The 25,914-nt window shown below is 47.9% G+C and overlaps 1 long non-coding RNA gene across 1 annotated transcript; it reads right to left on the bottom strand.

The window, feature by feature from the left end:
• Positions 1-4,826: 4,826 nt before the first annotated feature.
• On the bottom strand, positions 4,827-6,226 carry LOC137525550 (uncharacterized). The gene is made up of 2 exons (XR_011022937.1): positions 6,092-6,226; positions 4,827-5,244 (listed from the first exon to the last, which is right to left on the bottom strand). It is a non-coding gene; the product is annotated as an uncharacterized lncRNA (long non-coding RNA).
• Between the last annotated feature and the right edge of the window lie 19,688 nt (positions 6,227-25,914).

Genomic DNA, 25,914 nt, shown 5'->3' with positions numbered 1-25,914 from the left:
GGAGACCAGCTGGTTAACTGACAGGTGGCCCAATTGATCTGGGGTGAGTGCACCTGTAACCAAGGCATACCGAGAATAATCATGGAGGTGGCCATATGTAACACAAAAAACTGTAACTTTTCAAAATGTAACACCCCGATAGTAATTCCTACTTCTGGTGTCTGAGACAGCGGACTGTTTCCCTGCAGAGGGGAGTCATCCACTGCCTTAACCTGAATACGTGGGTTTATCGGCGTGACCGGAATACCCAATTTTTTAGCAAACTCAAAATCCATAAAATTAGCTGCTGAGCCTGAGTCAATGAAGGCCTCAGTAACTTCAGACTTATCTTCCCAAGAAATAGTACAAGGGAGAAGAAGTCGCTCGTCATTGAGGGGTACCAACTGAGCGCCTAGGGCCTGACCCCTGAGTACACATAGGCAGTAGCGTTTCCCGACCTCTTGGGACAATTTTGCACCCTATGAACCCCCTCTGCACAGTAGAGACACAACTGTTCAGACAACCTGTGCTTCCGCTCCACCTGAGACAAACGAGACCGACCAATCTGCATTGGCTCAGATGGAGGCGAAGCGGTTGAAGGTGGAGTTACTGGAGGTGGAGTCACTGGAGGTGCAGCATGAGACACAATTTTTACAGTACTTCTTCCACGGGTCTGCCTATGATAGCGCAGACGGCAATCAATTCGGATGGCAGATGCAATGGCTTCATCAATGGACCTAGGTTCAGGTTGTCCTAACATGAGCTCTGAAACCTCATTGGAAAGCCCTGACAAAAAACAATCGAGTAATGCATATGTGTCCCACCTGGCAGACACTGACCACCTCCTAAATTCGGCTGCATAATCCTCCACCGAACCCTTGCCTTGATGCAATAATTTGAGCTTCCGCTCAGAAGTCGAGGCAATGTCTGGATCGTCGTAAATTATGGCCATAGCATTAAAAAATTCCTCCACAGAGGTCATGGCTTTGTGATTGTCGGGAAGACTATATGCCCAGGTCTGGGAATCGCCTGATAACAAGGTCTTAATAAACGTGATTCTTTGAGTAATGGTTCCTGACGTATTGGGTCTTAACTCAAAGTATGACAACACTCTACTCCTAAAATTTCGGAAATCAGATCTGTGACCAGAAAACCTTTCCGGTACGGGCATACGTATGTCTGTGCTAAGAGGAGATCGCACATCATTCACAGCCGTCTGTACGGCATGAACAGACCCAGACAATGCATTAAGTTGCGTCTGGTGACTGCCCAGTACCCGGTTGATATCTTCCACCGCAGTGGTGAGGGTACCCAGACGGGCCGTGAGTGCATCCATTTGAGTTGGGTCTGCCGTTCTGTAACGATCGGTGTAACACAGAGAGGATCTGATTACCGGTGATCTGCAGTATCACCGAGAATACAGAATATACCCGATTATTGATGATCTGCAGTATCACCGATAATCAGATATACCTTCTAACCTCTGGACACCTGAGAGATGAGAGTGTTTGGTGCAACAGTAATACTTTAAGGAACGCACCCGTAAGATGGGTGCTAGACAGTAAGAGATACTGCTATGGATCAGATTCCTTCCACAGGCCTGAAGCTCCCCAAGAGGCGGAGCAAGGCTGAGAGAGAGAAGGACAGAAGGTGAGTGACACCAATGGTGAAGTGTCACTGACAGGTCTGTGAACTATCTCCAGACAGGGAAGATAGTTCTCGAGGTCGGACAGGCCAGGTCGGCAACAGACAGACAGATAAGGTACAGAGACAGGAGGCAGATGCGGATTCCAGAGACTAGCCGAGTTCAGCAACAGAGTATCAGAATGACAAAGGTACACAATCAGAGATCAGAAGAATGGTCAGGAAAGCAGAAGGTCATAACAAATAATCAACAATGCCTAGACTTGAGTGTGAGCTCCAAGATTCTCACACTCCAGGAACTAGACTAGATAATATGAATAATACAGATGGTACAGAATTCCTAGACTAAGGTGTGAGTTCCTTGGCCGTCAACACCTTGGAAACTGGTCTAAATAACAATACAGATGATCACAGAATTCCTAGACTAAGGTGTGAGATCCTTGGCCATCAACACCTTTGGAAACTGGTCTAATAACACAGATACAGACAAGGTCTGAGTGCTACCACGTAGTGATCACAACGGCAGACAACCAGCAAATGCCCAGCCACCAGTATATATAGTTCAGCGCTCTCCAGCGCCTCCCCCAAGTGCTGGACCAATGGAAACCGTTTCTGGCGTCAGCTGACCAGCCTGGTCAGCTGATCCCCCACTGACTGGTACAAAGCTCTTCCTCTCAGCGCGCGCGTCCACCTAAACCTATGTGGACTACAGCTCCCAGCCACACCAGAACCCTGCTGTGAAATGCCTGTTGTGCTGCATGCGGAATCTGCCGCCATGCCGCCAGCGCATGCGGCGGTTCCTCCTCGTTCAGGCAGACACAAAGACGAGTGAGCACATACATCAGTGGTCACACTGGACGCGGAATCCGCCGCCTTGCCAGAAGCGCATGCGGCGGTGCTTCCGCGTTTTCTCACAATATGTCCCCAGTATATGTAAGCAGGGGTATATGTGCCCAGTATATGTAGCCAGAGGTATATGTCCCCAGTATATGTAGCCAGGGGTATATGTGCCCAGTATATGTAGGCAGGGGTATATGTCCCCAGTATATGTAGCCAGAGGTATATGTCCCCAGTATATGTAGGCAGGGATATATGTGCCCAGTATATGTAGCCAGAGGTATATGTGCCCAGTATATGTAGCCAGGGGTATATGTGCCCAGTATATGTAGGCAGGGGTATATATGCCCAGTATATGTAGCCAGAGGTATATGTGCCCAGTATATGTAGCCAAGGGTATATGTGCCCAGTATATGTAGCCAGAGGTATATGTGCCCAGTATATGTAGCCAAGGGTATATGTGCCCAGTATATGTAGTCAGGGGTATATGTGCCCAGTATATGTAGCCAGAGGTATATGTGCCCAGTATATGTAGGCAGGTGTATATGTCCCCAGTATATGTAGGCAGTCAATGTGTATATTACAAGTCAAGGACATTATAAGTATAGTGGCAGTAAGCAATGTGAGAATTGTTAATTTACAGTTCTGTGCTGATTACTATCAAGTCCTAGCAGTGTAGGCAGGTGTATATGTCCCCTGTATATGTAGGCAGGTATATGTCCCCAGTATATGTAGCCAGAGGTATATGTGACCAGTATATGTAGGCAGGTGTATATGTCCCCATTATATGTAGGCAGGTATATGTCCCCAGTATATGTAGGCAGGTATATGTCCGCAGTATATGTAGGCAGGTGTATATGTCCCCAGTATATGTAGGCAGGTATTTGTGCCCAGTATACGTAGCCAGAGGTATATGTGCCCAGTATATGTAGGGTATATGTCCCCTGTATATGTAGTCAGGGTTATATGTGCTCAATATATGTGCACACAATAGTTAGCCAGGTGAACCCCCCCCCCCCCCCCCCCAGCAGGAAGACAGCAGCGCAGTGGAGGGAGAGCTGTGGCATCAGCGGTGGAGAAGGGGGGCAATCCCCCCCCCCTTCCCTCACCTTAGTGCTCTCCATCCCTCGCTAATCGCTATCCCCTCCTGAACTAGTGCTGACTGAGTGGCTGGCAGCGAGCGGAACTTACCTGCTGCGTCTCGTCATGGGCGCCGGATGATTTGCCACTACTCTGGTCTGGTCCAGACCAGAGCAGCAGAACTTCCGGCGCTTGGAGCGAGACGGAAGGTAAGTTCCACCCGTTACCAGCCACTAAGTCAGCACTAGTTCAGGAGGGGATAGCGATTAGCGAGGGAGGGAAAGCACTAAGGTGAGGGAAGGGGGGGGAGATTGCCCCCCTTCTCCACCGCTGATGCCACAGCTCTCCCTCCACTGTGCTGCTGTCCTCCTGCAACAGAGCGGGCGGGCGATTGGCCGCCCTTACGGACGCTGCAGAATTCCTTACGGAATTCACGGGCAGCTTAATTTGCATCAAAATTTACGGGCTGCCCGTAAATTTACGGGTGGTTGGCAACACTGCTCCTAGTCCTTTGAGAAGTCCTAGGGACAAAAAGCTCATCCTCCAAGCTTTTATACTAACCTTTGATGTCTTTATACATGTTAATTAGATATCTTCAAAGTCATCTTTTCTCCAGACTAAATAAGCCTGGTGTATCTAATCTTTGTGTTTTGTATACCTGTAAGGCAAAAGTAACTTTTGACAACAATGTTCACAGACATATTATTTCATGTTTTATTGACTATATCAAAGTTCGGTTTGATGACAAGTTTACAAATAGTTTGTTAATAATTGGCATACTGCATTGTCCTTAAATTGATTCATCTGTGTCAAAAATGTCTGCTGGTCTTTGGTAGGCATCCACAAGTATCTTACAATAAGTTACGGGAATTTTATTTCATTCTTACAAACAGAACTGGTGTAAATGGGCGAGATCGATAGATGATGGATTTTCAATTGGATTGAGTTTGCGGTTTTGTGACAAGGTCAATACCTTGACATTGTCCTTAAAGGTCCACTATCACAAAACATTGTAAAATTTAAAATACACGAAAACACATAAATAAAAAGTACATTTCTCCCAGAGTAAAATGTGATATAAATTACTTGCTTCCAATGTTACTGTCACTTACAGTAGGTAGTAGACATCTGACATAACTGACAGGTTTTGGACAAGCCCATCTCCTCATAGGGAATTCTCCGTTTTTTTTTCAAAAGCACTTAGTGAACAACAGTTGCTCAGTCCAACTTCCAATGTAACCCAATTGAAACTCTGACCGCAGGAAATCCACCAGACACCAATCAAGTTCTTTTTAAGAAATATTTGTATTAAATCATAAAAGTATAAAAGTTTTAATGACAAAGCACATTAATAAACTTCTTTTTTTCAGCAAAGACAAATAACACCTTTCTGAGCACTTTTCCACACTACACAGTCTCAGTTCCTTGCTTTAGTCCATCTAAGTGCTCTATTTCTGCATGCATCTTTAAATGGTAAGAACTAAGCAGATATATTCATTTCTATTCACTCTAACTCAGAAGACATCTTCCATGCTCAATCCTTCCATGAACAAAAAGGTCTGTTTTCCTGTTGGCCGATCAAGAATTGTAATCCACAAGGAAGTATAGCATCCTCTGTAAGCAGCAGTCTTTTCTTTCTTTTGCTCCAGCACTCCAAGGTTCATCTGGGTAAGTGTGATTCAAACCTGCAATCTTTTTTAGTTCCTGGTATTGAATGAGTATTTGATAGAAACTTTTAATGTTCTTATTTTTCTCAACAGGACTCTATACAAGTTACTGCAGATTATCATACAGGTAGACTCCTACTTAAATTAATTGAACTGGTTTGAATAAAATCTCTAATAAACTTCCTTTTCTTTCAGAAACTCAGAACATCCCCTCTACAGGTAAGTATACTTTTCTTTATATGAACAAATATAATTCAGAGAAATGACTGCAGGAAGGTTCTCATAACTTGTACACATAGACAGTGCATATAGTAGAGAGGCTGTGAACACTTTCTTTAAATTCTCTTATAGACTCCTGAGGCCTCTTGGTAGCAGTTTGATTCACTTCAGAGATAGAAAGTCTTTGGGATTCTTTTACACAGCTTATAAACTCCAGAGAGTACTTATCCGTCAGCCGGGCGCATTTGGCAGGTGGCGCTAATTACTATTCCCCCTCCAGGCCGACATGGATAGTAGGGAAAGATGTAACTCTGGTGGAGTTTTGTCGCCACCTGCCGGATGCGCCCAGCTAACGGATAAGTACCCTCCAGAGAATACCTGAATGCTTGGCTTGAGCTAGGAGCAGTTCATACATTAATACTTAGATGGATCAATTAGCCTTCTTTACATTAATTTTTCCACAATGTAGCTTCTGTGACAAGTTTATCTTTTCCTCTCCTGTAGGCACTGTTGTCATAGATTCTGTCTCAATGTATACAGGAAATCATCTCTCCAGCTTTACTATCTTCTCTCTTATCTTCCTGCCTTCTACTCTGAATACTTCTTAATCAGCTGATTACTCTTCCTGCCTCTCTCTCTCTGCAGAGTCTTCAGGTTCACTGTACCTCTTTGTTGCTCTCTTAATCACTGCAGCCAGCTTGGTACATCATCTTAGCAGCGCCATGTCCTTTCACAGATCAGTTTCTTCACAGCCAACCAAAAAAACTGCGGCACCCCAGCTCCATCCAGCTCAGACCGGTTTTCTCAACTGCCACCTTGTACAGAGCATGCTCAGAAAAAAAACAGCTGAGTCAGATCCAGGCTCTGTGTCCACCCCCTGGAGGCGGGTACTCTTCCTCTCACAGCTCTGGTTCCACCTCTTCTGCAGCTGGTGGCCATTTTGGATCCTGGCTTTCCCAAATTCTGCAGCCATGTTATTCAGTAACCTGTGCTAGCAGGATCTGACAGGCTGCAGCTGCTGGCCAGGCTCAAAAAAAGGCTCTTTGCTTTCTTCTAAACTTCTGGCAGGGCTACACCAGAATAGTGTGCAAACAGTTAGGGGGTCATCCTGCATTTTGTATAGATCTTTTCCAATGAGTGCTTTTGTAAAGAAAAAATAAAATACTGAGAATCCTTTATAAAGAGATGGACTAGTCATAAACCTGTCAGTTATGTCTGATTTCTACTAAGTACTGTATGTGACAGCAACATAGGAGAAAAGTAATTTATAGCTCATTTTACTCCGGAAGAAACATACTTCTTATTTGTATGTATTAACATATATTTTAAATGTCTCACTTTTTTTGCAATAGTGGTCCTTTAAGCCATTTTGTCACAACTTTGGAGGTATGCTTGGAGGCGTGCATGAATAAGGGCGTGAGGAATAATGGACACCGGGTGAAGACAATTTAAGCCTAAACTATAAATACCGTTATGAAGTGAATACAAGGTAAAAATCATCAAATATTTACAGCGTTAATGGCAATAGTAAAACATTGGTATACAGTGGGTTGCAAAAGTATTCGGCCCCCTTGAAGTTTTCCACATTTTGTCACATTACTGCCACAAACATGCATCAATTTTATTGGAATTCCACATGAAACACCAATTCAAAGTGGTGTACATGTGAGAAGTGGATCGAAAATCATACATGATTCCAAACATTTTTTACAAATAAATAACTGCAAAGTGGGGTGTGCGTAATTATTCGGCCCCCTGAGTCAATACTTTGTAGAACCACCTTTTGCTGCAATTACAGCTGCCAGTCTTTTAGGGTATGTCTCTACCAGCTTTGCACATCTAGAGACTGAAATCCTTGCCCATTCTTCTTTGCAAAACAGCTCCAGCTCAGTCAGATTAGATGGACAGCGTTTGTGAACAGCAGTTTTCAGATCTTGCCACATATTCTCGATTGGATTTAGATCTGGACTTTGACTGGGCCATTCTAACACAGATATGTTTTGTTTTAAACCATTCCATTGTTGCCCTGGCTTTATGTTTAGGGTCATTGTCCTGCTGGAAGGTGAATCTCCACCCCAGTCTCAAGTCTTTTGCAGTCTCCAAGAGGTTTTCTTCCAAGTTTGCCCTGTATTTGGCTCCATCAATCTTCCAATCAACTCTGACCAGCTTCCCTGTCCCTGCTGAAGAGATGCACCCCCCGAGCATGATGCTGCCACCACCATATTTGACAGTGGGGATGGTGTGTTCAGAGTGATGTGCAGTGTTAGTTTTCTGCCACACATAGCGTTTTGCATTTTGGCCAAAAAGTTCCATTTTGGTCTCATCTGACCAGAGCACCTTCTTCCACATGGTTGCTGTGTCCCCCACATGGCTTGTGGCAAACTGCAAACGGGACTTCTGATGCTTTCTGTTAACAATGCCTTTCTTCTTGCCACTCTTCCATAAAGGCCAACTTTGTACAGTGCATGACTAATAGTTGTCCTATGGACAGAGTCTCCCACCTAAGCTGTAGATCTCTGCAGCTCGTCCAGAGTCACCATGGGCCTCTTGACTGCATTTCTGATCAGCGCTTTCCTTGTTCGGCCTGTGAGTTTAGGTGGATGGCCTTGTCTTGGTAGGTTTACAGTTGTGCCATACTCCTTCCATTTCTGAATGATCGCTTGAGCAGTGCTCCTTGGGATGTTCAAGGCTTTGGAAATCTTTTTGTAGCCTAAGCCTGCTTTAAATTTCTCAATAACTTGATCCCTGACTTGTCTTGGACCTGTCTTGTGTGTTCTTTGGACTTCACGGTGTTGTTGCTCCTAATATTCTCTTAGCCAACCTCTGAGGCCCTCACAGAGCAGCTGTATTTGTACTGACATTAGATTACGCACAGGTGCACTCTATTTAGTCATTAGCACCCATCAGGCAATGTCTATAGGCAACTGACTGCACTCAGATCAAAGGGGGCCGAATAATTATGCACACACCACTTTGCAGTTATATATTTGTAAAAATGTTTGGAATCATGTATGATTTTCGTTCCACTTCTCATGTGTACACCACTTTGTATTGGTCTTTCATGTGGAATTCCAATAACATTGATTCATATTTGTGGCAGTAATATGACAAAATGTGGAAAACTTCAAGGGGGCCGAATACTTTTGCAACCCACTGTATTTGACTGACATTTTGCCACAACTAAACCTAACCCAACTCTAACACAGAACCCTCCGCCCTCTGACCCATAACCTTAAAACCCCCCTTCCTGATACCTAACCTTAAACCCCCCCTTCATGACGCCTAACCCTAAACCCCCCTTCCTGACGCCTAACCCTAAACCCCCTCCTTCCTGATACCTAAACCTAAAATCCTCCTTCTTGATGCATATCCCTTAACATCCCCCCACTGGCTTATCCATTCTGACTGCCTGGAGTACCAGTACTGCTATCAACAATTCTCTGCACAAACTGTGTAATAGAAATCTTATATACAGCTTGTCTGTGTCTGACCTCACTTTCCACACACCCTACAGCACAAACACAACATGGAAATAAACCTCTCCTTATATCCAGGGTTACCAAGAATCAGAAGCATGGACTGAACAGGGCTAAAGGAGAAAGCAATAACTTGAAAAATAAAACCATAAGTAAAATCTGACCGATGGTTTGTAAAACTTGGAATCACCAACACTACAGTAAAGAGAATATAGTAGCCCAGGAGACACAACATAGTGCGTACAACTCTCTTAGCCTTATTATTAGCAGTGCTGGAGCAGCCAATGGATCTTTCCATCCTACGGATGTGCAGAGTGAGAGACATCGAGGTACAGGCAGTGATGAGGATTACCAACCCAAGAGACACAAAATTGGTCAAATACACGGTACCATCCAGATTTAAGAACTTCTTCTCTGATTGGGAGGACTTTCCTGTTTTATTTGGAGTGAAAAAATTGATGCTGACAAAACTCATTCTTTTCAGTGCTTTAGATGTGAAGCTAAAGCCGAGAGTCATCAACTCCACCACTATTATCAGCCACGAGACCAGAACATCAATCTTCATCTTCAGCCAGGAGAGGAGCCTGGAGCTAAACTGCAGAATTTTAATGAAATGGAAGAAGCAAAGACAGGAGGTCAGCCATGTACAAGAGGTTATCCCATATAAAGGCAATACTTCTATAATGAAGTAGAAAGGTGGACTAGATGCATTAACATCGAGAGCACTAGTGGTGAAGCAGACAATGCAATAACACAAGCTGGAGAAGCTCATGGAAAACAGGATTTTATCAGCAGAGCTCATTGTATGCTTTTTAAGAGTGTTTACTAAAATTTGGGACATGATGAATAAAGTGCTGAATATGCCGAAAATTGTTTCCAAAACTATCAAACAAAGTAAAGGAGTGTATTTAAATTCCATGGCCAGGTGAAGTGTTTTCTCTACAATTGTGTTATTCTGATCAGCATTCGCCCAGCAGACTGTGAGCTGTGAAGTCATTCTGTACTCTTTATACATAGATATAAGTTACACTTTGATCAGGGGAGATCTTGTAGCTCTTCCAGTTTTCATATATTCAAAGTACAGAGATAGAGAGATTTGCTTGCAACAGAATACATGGTACCATCTACAGCTCATGTGCCTGTGTCCAAGGGAGTGGATTCTGTTAACCCTGACATTGAGGCATGGATGTTGTCTCTACATTTTATACGGGGCAGCTCTAGTATGACTGCCCAGTTCAGTTATATTCCTTTATTGCAGAGTCTCATTGTCATGTTGCTTACAATAACATTTTAACCACTTGAGGACCACAGTCTTTTCGCCCCTTAAGGACTAGAGCCTTTTTTTCCCATTCAGACCACTGCAGCTTTCACGGTTTATTGCTTGGTCATACAACCTACCACCTAAATGAATTTTACCTTCTTTTCTTGTCACTAATACAGCTTTCTTTTGGTGCTATTTGATTGCTGCTGCGAGTTTTACTTTTTATTATATTCATCAAAAAAGATATATACTTGCCTGGCATCAATGGTCTGCACTCTGGGACAGTGTTCAACTTACATACATATATATGTCTTTCTTGGTCATCTCCATTTCGGGATTCACCTAGAGCATCCATTCTTTATCTGTGGACCCTTTTTATGAGACTTTTGTCACAAGTTAGCGGAAATTGATTTTAATTGTGTTTTTTCACAAAGTGTCATTTTCCGCTAACTTGTGACAAAAAATAAAATCTTCTATGAACTCACCATACTCCTAACGGAATACCTTGGGGTGTCTTCTTTCTAAAATGGGGTCATTTGTGGGGTTCCTATACTGCCCTGGCATTTTAGGGGCCCTAAACCGTGAGGAGTAGTCTTGAAACCAAATGTCGCAAAATGACCTGTGAAATCCTAAAGGTACTCATTGGACTTTGGGCCCCTTAGCGCACTTAGGGTGCAAAAAAATGCCACACATGTAGTACCGCCGTACTCAGGAGAAGTCGTATAATGTGTTTTGTGGTGTATTTTTACACATACAGATGCTGGGTGGGAGAAATATCTCTGTAAATGACAATTGTTTGATTTTTTTTTTACACACAATTGTCCATTTAAAGAGAGATTTCTCCCACCCAGCATGGGTATGTATAAAAATACACCCCAAAACACATTATACTACTTCTTCTGAGTACGGCAATACCACATGCGTGACACTTTTTTGCAACCTAGGTGCGCTAAGGGGCCTAACGTCCTATTCACAGGTCATTTTGAGGCATTTGGATTCTAGACTACTCCTCACGGTTTAGGGCCCCTAAAATGCCAGGGCAGTATAGGAACCCTACAAGTGACCCCATTTTAGAAAGAAGACACCCCAAGGTATTCTGTTAGGAGTATGGTGAGTTCATAGAAGATTTTTTTTTGTCACAAGTTAGCGGAAAATGACACTTTGTGAAAAAAAAAACAATACAAATCAATTTCCGCTAACTTGTGACAAAAAATAAAATCTTCTATGAACTCATCATACACTTAACAGAATGCCTTGGGGTGTCTTCTTTCTAAAATGGGGTCACTTGTGGGGTTCCTATACTGCCCTGGCATTTTAGGGGCCTTAAACCGTGAGGAGTAGTCTGGAAACAAAATGCCGCAAAATGACCCTTGAAATCCTAAAAGTACTTATTGGACTTTGGGCGCCTTAGCGCAGTTAGGGTGCAAAAAAGTGACACACATGTGGTATCGCCGTACTCAGGAGAAGTAGTATAATGTGTTTTGTGGTGTATTTTTACATATAACCATGCTGGGTGGGAGAAATATCTCTGTAAATGACACATTTTTGATTTTTTTTTAAACACAATTGTCCATTTACAGAGAGATTTCTCCCACCCAGCATGGGTATGTGTAAAAATACACCACAAAACACATTATACTACTTCTCCTGAGTACGGCGATACCACATGTTTGACACTTTTTTGCAGCCTAGGTGCGCTAAGGGGCCCAACGTCCTATTCACAGGTCATTTTAAGGCATTTGTTTTCTAGACTACTCCTCACGGTTTAGGGCCCCTAAAATGCCAGGGCAGTATAGGAACCCCACAAGTGACCCCATTTTAGAAAGAAGACACCCCAAGGTATTCCGTTATATGTATGGTGAGTTCATAGAAGATTTTATTTTTTGTCACACGTTAGTGAAAATTGACACTTTGTGAAAAAAACAATACAAATCAATTTCCGCTAACTGTTGACAAAAAAATAAAATCTTCTATGAACTCGTCATACACCTAACAGAATACCTTGGGGTGTCTTTTTTCTAAAATGGTGCACTTGAAACAAAAAGAAAACCCGAGAGCCCAATATAGTGCAGTAAGTCTAACAATTGTTGGCGAAATAATTAACAGATGTGGATATACTCACAAACACGGGTTACCACATAGGCAACCACTTGAAATGCAGGTGGGGAGCATTAGAACCTGACCCCACTCAGGTTTAAGAAGTCGCTCTCTGTAGATAGAAAGAAGGGGACAGTCCCCTCCACCCAAGGTGGACTATATACTGTGCAAATTTGGACAGAGGCGCCAGGCAGGTTAAAATGATCTAAAAACAACTAAAAAGAAGGAGTACAGGTGGTCTTACCTACTGAAATGATGGACAATCGAGATTGTTCAAATCGCAAATAACAATTTATTTTGGGACTCCCCAAAATAAATTGTTATTTGCGATCTGAACAATCTCGATTGTCCATCATTTCAGGAGGTAAGTCCACCTGTACTCCTCCTTTTTAGTTTTTCTAAAATGGGGTCACTTGTGGGGTTCCTATACTGCCCTGGCATTTTACGGGCCCAAAACCGTGAGTAGTCGGGAAACCAAATTTCTCAAAATTACTGTTCAGGGGTATAAGCATCTGCAAATTTTGGTGACAGGTGGTCTATGAGGGGGCAAATTTTGTGGAACCGGTCATAAGCAGGGTGGCCTCTTTGATGACAGGTTGTATTGGGCCTGATCTGATGGATAGGAGTGCTAGGGGGGTGACAGGAGGTGATTGATGGGTGTCTCAGGGGGTGGTTAGAGGGGAAAATAGATGCAATCAATGCACTGGGGAGGTGATCGGAAGGGGGTCTGAGGGTTTGGCCGAGTGATCAAGAGCCCACACGGGGCAAATTAGGGCCTGATCTGATGGGTAGGTGTGCTAGGGAATGACAGGTGGTGACAGGAGGTGATTGAGGTGTGATTAGAGGGGGGAATAGATGCAAGCAATGCACTGGCGAGGTGATCAGGGCTGGGGTCTGAGGGCATTCTGAGGGTGTGGGCGGGTGTTTGGGTGCCCTAGGGGCAGATAGGGGTCTAATCTGATGGGTATCAGTGACAGGGGCTGATTGATGGGTGATTAGTGGGTGATTAGATGGCAGAACAGATGTAAACAATGCACTTTGGAGGTGATCTGAGGGTAGGTCTGGGGCAATCTGATGGTGTGGGTGGGTGATCAGATTGCCCGCAAGGGGCAGGTTAGGGGCTGATTGATGGGTGGCAGTGACAGGGGGTGATTGATGGGTGGCAGTGATAGGGGGTGATTGATAGGTGATTGACAGGTGATTAGTGGGTTATTACAGGGAAGAACAGATGTAAATATTGCACTGGCGAATTGATAAGGGGGGGTCTGAGGGCAATCTGAGCGTGTGGGGCAGGTGATTGGGTGCCCGCAAGGGGCAGATTAGGGTCTATTCTGATGGGTAACAGTGACAGGTGGTGATAGGGGGTGATTGATAGGTAATTAGTGTGTGTTTAGAGGAGAGAACAGATGTAAACACTGCACTTGGGAGGTGATCTGATGTCGGATCTGCGGGCGATCTATTGGTGTGGGTGGGTGATCAGATTGCCCGCAAGGGGCAGGTTAGGGGCTGATTGATGGGTGGCAGTGACAGGGGGTGATTGATGGGTGGCAGTGACAGGGGGGGATTGATGGGTGATTGATAGGTGATTGACAGGTGATTGACAGGTGATCAGTGGGTTATTAAAGGGAAGAACAGATGTAAATAATACACTGGCGAATTGATAAGGGAGGGTCTGAGGGGAATTTGAGCGTGTGGGCGGGTGATTGGGTGCCCGCAAGGGGCAGATTAGGGTCTAATCTGGTGGGTAACAGTGACAGGTGGTGATAGGGGGTGATTGATGGGTAATTAGTGGATGTTTAGGGTAGAGAACAGATGTAAACACTGCACTTGGGAGGTGATCTGACGTCGGATCTGCGGGCGATCTATTGGTGTGGGTGGGTGATCAGATTGCCCGCAAGGGGCAGGTTAGGGGCTGATTGATGGGTGGCAGTGACAGGGGGTGATTGATGGGTGGCAGTGACAGGGGGAGATTGATGGGTGATTGACAGGTGATTGACAGGTGATCAGTGGGTTATTACAGGGAAGAACAGATGTAAATATTGCACTGGCGAATTGATAAGGGGGGGTCTGAGGGCAATCTGAGCGTGTAGGCGGGTGATTGGTGTGGGTGGGTGATCAGATTGCCCGCTAGGGGCAGGTTAGGGGCTGATTGATGGGTGGCAGTGACAGGGGGTGATTGATGGGTGATTGATGGGTGATTGACAGGTGATTGACAGGTGATTGGCAGGTGATTGGCAGGTGATCAGGGGGGATAGATGCATGCAGTACACAGGGGGGGGGGGGGTCTGGGGAGAATCTGAGTGGTGGGGGGTGGGGGTGATCAGGAGGGAGCAGGGGGCAGTTTAGAGTTAAAAAAATAGCGTTTATAGATAGTGACAGGGAGCGATTGATGAGTGATTAGGGGGGTGATTGGGTGCAAACAGGGGTCTGGGGGGTGGGCAGGGGGGGGCGGGGTCTGAGGGGTGCTACGGGAAATCAGAGGGAAGGGGGGGGCAGGATCAGTGTGCTTGGTGCAGACTAGGGTGGCTGCAGCCTGCCCTGGTGGTCCCTCGGACACTGGGACCACCAGGGCAGGAGGCAGCCAGTATAATAGGCTTTGTATACATTACAAAGCCTATTATACTATGTACAAGCGGCAATCCGGGTGCTAGTAACCCGCTGGCACTTTCCGAACGGCCAGCGGGTTACAGCGAGAGGGGGGCGGAGCCAGTCGCCGGCGGCTGATCACGTCACGAATGACGCGATCGCCGCATAACCACGCCTGTTGCCGCCTCCGCCGATGGGCGTATTGCGGTCATTTAGGCCCAGTCTTTGCTGCCGCCCATCGGCTGGGGGCGGTCGGCAAGTGGTTAAGATGCCCAACCAGTTTATATAGTTTACCATAAAGCATAGCTCTACTTCAAATTGTTTTCTTCCTATTTCGCACTGAGTAGAGAAGAGATAGAGCCAATCACAGTATGTTATTTCTCTCCCTAGCTTCCTATAATTTTTATCACCCTTAACATGAATAGGAATTACCATATTTTTGGGAATGTGGAATGCTCCAACATATAAGAAGGTTTAGGGCAAAAATCAGCACAAACAAACAAACAAACAAACTAAACCTAGGTGCGTCTATGGTGCAGGGGCGTTTTCCCCCTCTAAACTGTCTCTATCTAAGCTACACTGCCCAGCTACACTAACTCCTGCTTCACCACACTATACTTCACTAACCACTGCTGCCCCCACCAACTACACTACACTACACTTCACTAACCACTGCTTCCCCACCAACTACACTATACTACACTTCATTAACCTTTGCTGCCGCCAGAAACTACAATACACTATACTTAACTTACCCCGACTGCCCCCACCAACTACACTACACTACACTTCACTAACCCCTACTGCCCCCAACAATTATACTACACCACACTTCACTAACCACTGCTGCCTCTACCAACTACACTTCACTACAATACACTTTGCTATCCCCTGCTGCTGCCACCACTAACTAATACAATACACTTCACTAACCCATCCTGCCTCCACCAACTACACTACACTACACTTCACTAACCACTGCTGCCCCCACCAACTACACTACACAGGGCCGGATTTGTACTTCTTACCACCCAAGGCCCACTTTCACCAACCGCCCCTCCCAAGTTTCAGTAGAGCCTGTACATGTGAAAATAGCCCTGCATATGATTACCTACAACACAGGAGCTGATCACATGGTGGGTTGGAGTAATTATATGTTCCCACTATCACATGCCCAATAAACGTGTTCACATTTCTTAAAGTGTACCAAAGACGAGAGGTGTCTCAGGTTCCATACTTACCTGAGGCTTCCTTAAGCCCCATTAAGGTTGCTCATCTCTCACCATCTCACTGAGTAGTTATTGTCCCCTGCAATTCAGCCCGAATGCCTGGCCGAGTCATGAGTGCGCACCTGGCCGGGCATGCGTGACGAAGTGTGACTCAGCCAGGCATTCTGGCTGAATTGCAAGTGACAGGAACCACCCGGAGAGAAGGCGAGGGACGAGCAGCCTCAAGGGGACTTAAGGAAGCCTCAGGTAAGTATGGAACCCGAGCCGCTTCTCGTCTCAGGTTCCCAGAAATAATGTTTTTTTTTTTATTAAATGAGTTTCAAGAGTAATCAGCAGAACTGCTCACTGCAGTTACTCAGTGGAACCTATAATTGAAAAGTAACATTTTTTCCCATACCTCCCAACCAATAAACAAAACACGGAATACTTATATCACGCTTTTCTCCTGGCAGATTCAAAGCGCCAGAGCTGCAGCCACTAGGACACGCTCTATAGGCAGTAGCAGTGTTATAGAGCGTGTCCTGTTAGGGAGCAGTGTTAGGGAGTTTTGCCTAAGGTCTCCTACTGAATAGGTGCTGGCTTACTGAACAAAAGGAGCCAAGATTTGAACCCTGGTCTCCTGCGTCAGAGGCAGAGCCCTTAACCATTACACTTTCCATTATATCATGTGCACAAAATGAATCCTATATAATAATACCTAAGTGTCTCTGCGTCCTGTCCATGTGTGTCCGTGCGTTTGCGCTACTGCGCATGTCCTGCACGGGGAGCCGTTGGGACAGGAGCAGGACGGGCTGGCCGGACTGACATGTGGTGGAGGTGACAGACCTAGAGCCCGTTTCTAAATGGGCTTAGGTCACTAGTAGTTCCATAAGTTCTTTCTGTCAATCACACTGGGCAACCCATGCACAAATGCAGTCTCATGCATGCATTGCAACACATGGAAGTGCACATTGCAATGCGCTAAATCGCATGCGTCTTCCATCCATTTGAAGAAAAATGCATGAAAATGCGTGCATAATGTGCTAGGATGTTCCCGGCTGCGTTATAACACATCGCACGGGAACGCACTCTGCAGTGTGAATGGTAAGTCTTTAGACAAGTGCAGTGCTGTCATGTCAGTCATGACACACCATAGTGTGAACGAGCCCTAAAGCAGTGGTGCTCAGCAGAGCTCGAATATTCGAATAGCTCGAATATTCGAGCTCTTTTTCAGCTATTCGAGCTCGGTATTCGAGCTACGAATAGCTGGAGCTATTCGAATGGGCTATTCGAGTGAACTCGAATAGCCCATTCACTATTCACGCTATTCGAGCTAACAGCGCTATTCAAGCTCGAATACCGAGCTCGAATAGCGTCATAGCCCAGATTGATGTCCTTAGAGCCAATCAGAGGGCTCCCAGGCCCTCTAACGGCAGCCAATCACAGAGGGGGACCCTGGCCATCCCCTACCCTATAAATAGCGGCCGCCATGTTCCATTTCTCCGTCCTTGCCTGACTTTGCACAGAGAGAGATCTGCTCCTTTGTGCGTTGGCTTAGCAAGAGCTTTATTGTGGTCAATCACCTAGCGTTTTTGCTCACATACACTTCCTATATACACCTATATTGTTGTTAGTTAGTAGCTTTTGTGTTACATAGAGAGAGACAGCTGCTGCAGGCTTACAGCTTTAGGCCTCAGGGCCTGCCTGTGTGGGCAGCTGTTCTCTCCTGTCCTCTGTTTATTTCTCATCTATACCAGTATTTCTGCTGTCCTTTACTACTGATTGATTGTATTTTGTATTGTAGTTATATACTGTAACTGTACTAGGACACTCACTGTCACTGTTCATAGGCTACTAGCTCCTGCGTGTGCGTGCACTCACTGTCTGTGTACACACACTCTATTTCCTTCTGATTACTGATTGATTATTGTAATTTCTAGTTGTACTTACTGTTACTACTTACTGTACTAGTAGGTAGTGTTGGGCGAACAGTGTTCGCCACTGTTCGGGTTCTGCAGAACATCACCCTGTTCGGGTGATGTTCGCGTTCGGCCGAACACCTAATGGTGTTCGGCCTTTTAAGTTCGGGTTCGCCCCGAACTTCTAATGGCCGCCGAACAGGGCCGAACAGGGCCCCTGTTCGGCCGAACAGGGCCCTGTTCGGCCGAATACTGCCCCCCTATGGGGTCGCAGGCATAAGGGGGGAGCATGCCCCGATCGCGGGGGGGGGGTCGGAAATTCCCCCCACCCCCTCCGCTAGCGCTCCCCCCTCTGCCCGCTTCCCCATAACAAAGTTTCAAAAAGTACCTGGTGTGTCCGGTGGTAGTGTGGGCGGCTGGCAGTGGGCGGCACTATGCAGTGACTTAATGAGGAGGAGGAGTCCGGAGAGTGACGCGTTGAGGGAGGCCGGGCAGCGGGCGGTTCAGCAGTACTGAACTGCTGAACCGCCCGCTGCCCGGCCTCCCTCAACGCGTCACTCTCCGGACTCCTCCTCCTCATTAAGTCACTGCATAGTGCCGCCCACTGCCAGCCGCCCACACTACCACCGGACACACCAGGTACTTTTTGAAACTTTGTTATGGGGAAGCGGGCAGAGGGGGGAGCGCTAGCGGAGGGGGTGGGGGGAATTTCCGACCCCCCCCGCGATCGGGGCATGCTCCCCCCTTATGCCTGCGACCCCATAGGGCCCCCAAAAGCTGGATGTTCGGAAAGTTCGGGGTTCGGCCCGAACATGCCGAACATCTCGGCCATGTTCGGCGAACTATCCCGAACCCGAACATCCAGGTGTTCGCCCATCACTACTAGTAGGGACACTCAGTCACTGTTCATAGGCTAGCTCCTGCGTGTGTGTGCGACTGTGTGCGTGCACTCCCTGTCTGTAGTGTACACACACTCTATTTCCTTGTGATTATTACTACTGATTATTGTAACTTCTAGTTGTACTTCCTGACTGTTACTACTTACTTACTGTACTAGACACTCACTCAGTCACTGTTCATAGGCTAGCTCCTGCGCGTGTTTGCGCGTGCGTGCACTCACTGTCTGTAGTGTACACACACTCTATTTCCTTGTGATTACTACTGATTATTGTAACTGCTAGTTGTACTTCCTGAATGTTACTACTTACTTACTGTAGTAGGGACACTCACTCAGTCACTGTTCATAGGCTAGCTCCTGCGCGTGTTTGCGCGTGCGTGCACTCACTGTCTGTAGTGTACACACACTCTATTTCCTTGTGATTACTACTGATTATTGTAACTGCTAGTTGTACTTCCTGACTGTTACTACTTACTTACTGTAGTAGGGACACTCGCTCAGTCACTGTTCATAGGCTAGCTCCTGCCCGTGTTTGCGCGTGCGTGCACTCACTGTCTGTAGTGTACACACACTCTATTTCCTTGTGATTACTACTGATTATTGTAACTGCTAGTTGTACTTCCTGACTGTTACTACTTACTTACTGTAGTAGGGACACTCACTCAGTCACTGTTCATAGGCTAGCTCCTGCGCGTGTTTGCGCGTGCGTGCACTCACTGTCTGTAGTGTACACACACTCTATTTCCTTGTGATTACTACTGATTATTGTAACTGCTAGTTGTACTTCCTGACTGTTACTACTTACTTACTGTACTAGGGACACTCACTCAGTCACTGTTCATAGGCTAGCTCCTGCGCGTGTTTGCGCATGCGTGCACTCACTGTCTGTAGTGTACACACACTCTATTTCCTTGTGATTACTACTGATTATTGTAACTGCTAGTTGTACTTCCTGACTGTTACTACTTACTTACTGTACTAGGGACACTCACTCAGTCACTGTTCATAGGCTAGCTCCTGCGCGTGTTTGCGCGTGCGTGCACTCACTGTCTGTAGTGTACACACACTCTATTTCCTTGTGATTACTACTGATTATTGTAACTGCTAGTTGTACTTCCTGACTGTTACTACTTACTTACTGTACTAGGGACACTCACTCAGTCACTGTTCATAGGCTAGCTCCTGCGCGTGTTTGCGCGTGCGTACACTCACTGTCTGTAGTGTACACACACTCTATTTCCTTGTGATTACTACTGATTATTGTAACTGCTAGTTGTACTTCCTGACTGTTACTACTTACTTACTGTACTAGGGACACTCACTCAGTCACTGTTCATAGGCTAGCTCCTGCGCGTGTTTGCGCGTGCGTGCACTCACTGTCTGTAGTGTACACACACTCTATTTCCTTGTGATTACTACTTATTATTGTAACTGCTAGTTGTACTTCCTGACTGTTACTACTTACTTACTGTACTAGGGACACTCACTCAGTCTCTGTTCATAGGCTAGCTCCTGCGCGTGTTTGCGCGTGCGTGCACTCACTGTCTGTAGTGTACACACACTCTATTTCCTTGTGATTACTACTGATTATTGTAACTGCTAGTTATACTTCCTGACTGTTACTACTTACTTACTGTACTAGGGACACTCACTCAGTCACTGTTCATAGGCTAGCTCCTGCGCGTGTTTGCGCATGCGTGCACTCACTGTCTGTAGTGTACACACACTCTATTTCCTTGTGATTACTACTGATTATTGTAACTGCTAGTTGTACTTCCTGACTGTTACTACTTACTTACTGTACTAGGGACACTCACTCAGTCACTGTTCATAGGCTAGCTCCTGCGCGTGTTTGCGCGTGCGTGCACTCACTGTCTGTAGTGTACACACACTCTATTTCCTTGTGATTACTACTGATTATTGTAACTGCTAGTTGTACTTCCTGACTGTTACTACTTACTTACTGTACTAGGGACACTCACTCAGTCACTGTTCATAGGCTAGCTCCTGCGCGTGTTTGCGCGTGCGTACACTCACTGTCTGTAGTGTACACACACTCTATTTCCTTGTGATTACTACTGATTATTGTAACTGCTAGTTGTACTTCCTGACTGTTACTACTTACTTACTGTACTAGGGACACTCACTCAGTCACTGTTCATAGGCTAGCTCCTGCGCGTGTTTGCGCGTGCGTGCACTCACTGTCTGTAGTGTACACACACTCTATTTCCTTGTGATTACTACTTATTATTGTAACTGCTAGTTGTACTTCCTGACTGTTACTACTTACTTACTGTACTAGGGACACTCACTCAGTCTCTGTTCATAGGCTAGCTCCTGCGCGTGTTTGCGCGTGCGTGCACTCACTGTCTGTAGTGTACACACACTCTATTTCCTTGTGATTACTACTGATTATTGTAACTGCTAGTTGTACTTCCTGACTGTTACTACTTACTTACTGTACTAGGGACACTCACTCAGTCACTGTTCATAGGCTAGCTCCTGCGCGTGTTTGCGCGTGCGTGCACTCACTGTCTGTAGTGTACACACACTCTATTTCCTTGTGATTACTACTGATTATTGTAACTGCTAGTTGTACTTCCTGACTGTTACTACTTACTTACTGTACTAGGGACACTCACTCAGTCACTGTTCATAGGCTAGCTCCTGCGCGTGTTTGCGCGTGCGTGCACTCACTGTCTGTAGTGTACACACACTCTATTTCCTTGTGATTACTACTTATTATTGTAACTGCTAGTTGTACTTCCTGACTGTTACTACTTACTTACTGTACTAGGGACACTCACTCAGTCACTGTTCATAGGCTAGCTCCTGCGCGTGTTTGCGCGTGCGTGCACTCACTGTCTGTAGTGTACACACACTCTATTTCCTTGTGATTACTACTTATTATTGTAACTTCTAGTTGTACTTCCTGACTGTTACTACTTACTTACTGTACTAGGGACACTCACTCAGTCTCTGTTCATAGGCTAGCTCCTGTGCGTGTTTGCGCGTGCGTGCACTCACTGTCTGTAGTGTACACACACTCTATTTCCTTGTGATTACTACTGATTATTGTAACTGCTAGTTGTACTTCCTGACTGTTACTACTTACTTACTGTACTAGGGACACTCACTCAGTCACTGTTCATAGGCTAGCTCCTGCGCGTGTTTGCGCGTGCGTGCACTCACTGTCTGTAGTGTACACACACTCTATTTCCTTGTGATTACTACTGATTATTGTAACTGCTAGTTGTACTTCCTGACTGTTACTACTTACTTACTGTACTAGGGACACTCACTCAGTCACCTCGCCCACCAACCCACTCCATTAAAGTACCCCACTTTTCACCCGCCCTTTTAAAAAACTTTTGTGTTTACGCCCAAAACATCGAAGATGTCTGGAAGTGGCAGCCAGCGCGGTTTGGGCTAGGGGAAGGGCAGCAAGGGAATCAGGAGGAGAGGGAGCAGCATTTTGGCAAGCCGCGGGCGCGGCCGCGCCACCATGCACAGTTCCGCAGCAGCAGCGTCAGTGGCTAACATTCCTCCTATAGCCACTGGCCGTGGATGCCTTGGGCGCCGCCCAGCAGGAGCATCTGCAACTCACGCTGCAGAGACACAGCAGCAGCAGCGTGTAGCACCTGCTCCGATTTTCCTCCAGCCGGGTCGGAAACGTCCCATTGAGGAAAAGGATGCAGACACTGTGGTGCAAATGATGACGGAGGATGAGCAGCCCGCCATCAGCTCTGCATCCGAGGCCTCCACCCTCACCACCACCACCACCACCCCTGTTCGCAGCAGCCGCCCAGCAGGGCCTGGGGAGGAGGCCAGTTCACCGTCAGTCGCCGACCTGTCACTCAGCACTCTTTTGACCCCAGGCATGATGAGTCAATTGTCTGCTGTTGTTGGCGATTTGGAGGAGGAGATGCTGATGGGCACTTTGGGGGATGAGGGATTGGACAGCAAGACTGTGGCGACAGTCAAGCAGCCCATCCATGCATCAGGAGAGGAGTTTGGGGGGTCATCATCCCAGCAGGACATGTTTCAGGAGGGGGAGGATGATGATGACACGGTGACAGACAGAGACTGGGTGCCACCAGCTCCAGGGGATGTCATCATCAGCAGCTCTGAGGAGGAGGAGGAGGATGCGCTTGTGGGCCTTGCAAGGAGGCGCATCATTGCAAGCATTGGCAGCAGTAGGCAGGTCCCACAGCCTGCTGGTGTCTCAGGCTCAGCAGCAGCAGCAGCAGCATCTGCCAGTACCACCACCAGCCGCACCCAAGCCCCCCCCCCCCCCAACCACCACAGGGAGACAGGCAGCAGCAGTTCCATGCCGTAGGGGGTTGTTTTTGTCACCAATCTGGCGATTTTTCACCATGCCCACAGTGTACAGCAAGTACGCCACTTGCAACCACTGTCAGCGGAAGTTGAGCAGAGGTGCAGACCCCTTAAAGTTCAGCACCAGCTCGCTCATCAACCACCTTGCTGCAAAACATTTCCACCAGCATGAGGAGTTCCAGAGGCTGAAGGCATCTGGTGCTGGCAGTGGCACCACACCCATCACTGCACAGCCTTCAGCAGCAGCAGCAGCAGCAACAGCAGCCACCCGCCCTCCTGCTCCTCCAGCAGCACCAGCAGGAGTGCGGAAACGCACTGCTCCTCCCCCCTCTGCAACTCCTGCCGCCGACACTGAGGCCTGTTCTGGCAGCCAGTCCTCAGTGACCTCCTCTGCTGTGTCCGCTGATTCCCGTGCCAGCAAAAGGCCACGCCAGAGCCTTTTGAGCGAGTCCTTCCAGGGGGTGGTTAGGGCTCTGCCTCCCAGCAGCCGTCGCGTGCGGCAGCTGAACGGCTTGCTGGCATGGGCCATGTGCTCCCAACTCCTGCCGTACACGCTCATGCAGGAGGGGAGCGACATGCGTGCGCTGCTTGCTTGTGCAGCCCCAGACTGGCAGCTCCCCAGCAGACACTTCTTCGCCCGCAAGGCCATTCCTGCACTGCTGCACCGCTTTGTGATGGCCAATGTGGAGCGAGGGCTGGAGCACGCGGTTGGTGAAAGGGTCCACGTCACCATGGACTCCTGGGGCAGCCACTTCGGGACAGACGCTACCTGTCCTTCACTGTCCACTGGGTCAGCTTGGTGGAAGGGGGTGAGGATGGGAGAGCAGCAGCAGGCACAGCAGCAGCAGCAACACAGTGGGTGGTGCCACCCCGCAGGGTCAGGGGAACTGCAGCAGGTTCCTCCGATCCTCTGCCATCCTCCGGCACACCTGGCCAAACCCCCCGCCTCAGCAGCAGCGTGAAGGCCCGCCACTGCCAAGCGCTGCTGCAGTTGGTCAGCCTTGGGAAGACCAAGCTGACGGCAACCCATGTGTTGGCCAAACTCCATGAGCAGGAAAGGATTTGGCTGACCCCCAGAGGCCTCAGAGTCGGAGAGGTGGTGGCCGACAATGGGGCCAATCTGGTTGCCGCAATAGACAGGGGAAACCTGACCCACATCCCCTGTCTTGCCCACGTGCTGAACCTGGTGGTGCAGAAGTTCTTACGCACCTACCAGGGGATGGGCGAACTGCTGGAAACGGCAAGGAACGTTGTGCGTCACTTCCGGCGCTCGGCTGCAGCCTGTGCGAGCCTGGAAGACGTGCAAAAGGAGCTGGAGCTGCCACGCCATCGGCTGATCCTTGACGTTCCGACTCGCTGGAACTCCACCCTGGCGATGTTGGAGCGTCTGGTTGAACAGAAGCACGCTGTCAACCAGTACCTTGCCCTGGCCACTGTTTCCGCCGCTCAGAGAAGGGACAAGACCAGCAACATCCCGTCCATCGTCCCCGATGATGACTGGAGGCACATGCAGCAGGTGTGCTTAGTGCTGGCTCCCTTTCTGCAGGCCACTAACATGGTGAGCAGGGACCATGCTATGGTCTGCGAGTGGGTGCCCCTGGTTTGTCTGCTGAACAGGGCCCTCGATGCCTTGCTGGAACAGGGAGCGGCAGCCTTGGACCAGCAGGAGCGGCAAGCAGCTGCACAGTCCACCTCTGAGGGGGAGGAGGAGGAGGACTTGGTGGAGGTCCCTGACCTTGCTGCTGATGAGGGGGATCAGCACAGCGCAGCTGAGTTGGTGCGGGGGTGGAGAGAAGATGAGGCTGAGGAGGCAGAGGAGGAGGATGAGGACAGCACTGCCATCGATGTGGCAGCACACGTGGCCCGCCTCTTCCCAATGGCAGCGCACATGCTGACGTGCCTGCGCAAGGACCCCAGGGTGATCCAGATGAAGCAGAGGGAGAACATCTGGATCAGCATGATGTTGGACCCACGCCTCAAGGGGAAGTTGAGCCAGTTCCTGCCGCCTGCAGGAGGAGACCCAGCGCAACAAATAAGGAGCTTGCAGCAGGCCCTTGTTGAGCGCTTGGAGGAAGCCTTCCCCCAGCCTTCCACCCCCACTGTCCAGCCAGCACAGAGGCAGCAGCAGGTGCCTGGCTGCATCCAGCAGCAAGCGCCCCACAGACCTGCTGTCTCTCAGCCATGAGCTCTACAGGACTGTAGAGGCTCCGGCAGCAGTGACTAGAGAGGAGGTGCATGCAGCAGCATCCTCCTCTGGTCACAGCCAGCGCCTGACCCGCATGGTGGCTGACCACATGGGGTCCTACAGCGGGCTTGACAGCGATGCCCCTGTTGATCCCATGGAGTATTGGGTCAAGCGCCTGGAGATCTGGAGCGAGCTGGCGCAGTACGCCCTGGAAGTGCTGTCCTGTCCCCCTTCCAGCGTGCTGTCCGAGCGCTGCTTCAGTGCAGCTGGTGGCGTGGTCACCGAGAAACGCTCACGTCTGTCTCACAAGTCTGTGGACAGACTGACGTTTCTCAAGATGAACCAGGCGTGGGTGGAAGGCGAGTTCCTGGCCCCTGTTGTCGGCGAGAGGGGGACATGAACTGGCTGCCGGAACTTAGAACCATCGTTAATGTGCCTTACCACCCTTTACCACCTCCTGGCTCCTGCTCACTAAGCCAGCCTGGTTCACTTTGACTATTACGTCGCCTGCAGCCACACA

The sequence above is a fragment of the Hyperolius riggenbachi genome, chromosome 7, assembly GCF_040937935.1.
Source record: "Hyperolius riggenbachi isolate aHypRig1 chromosome 7, aHypRig1.pri, whole genome shotgun sequence".
Taxonomy (NCBI): domain Eukaryota; kingdom Metazoa; phylum Chordata; class Amphibia; order Anura; family Hyperoliidae; genus Hyperolius; species Hyperolius riggenbachi.
The sequence above is the reverse complement of the archived record's forward strand: the minus strand, read 5'-3'. Positions and strand labels throughout refer to the sequence as shown.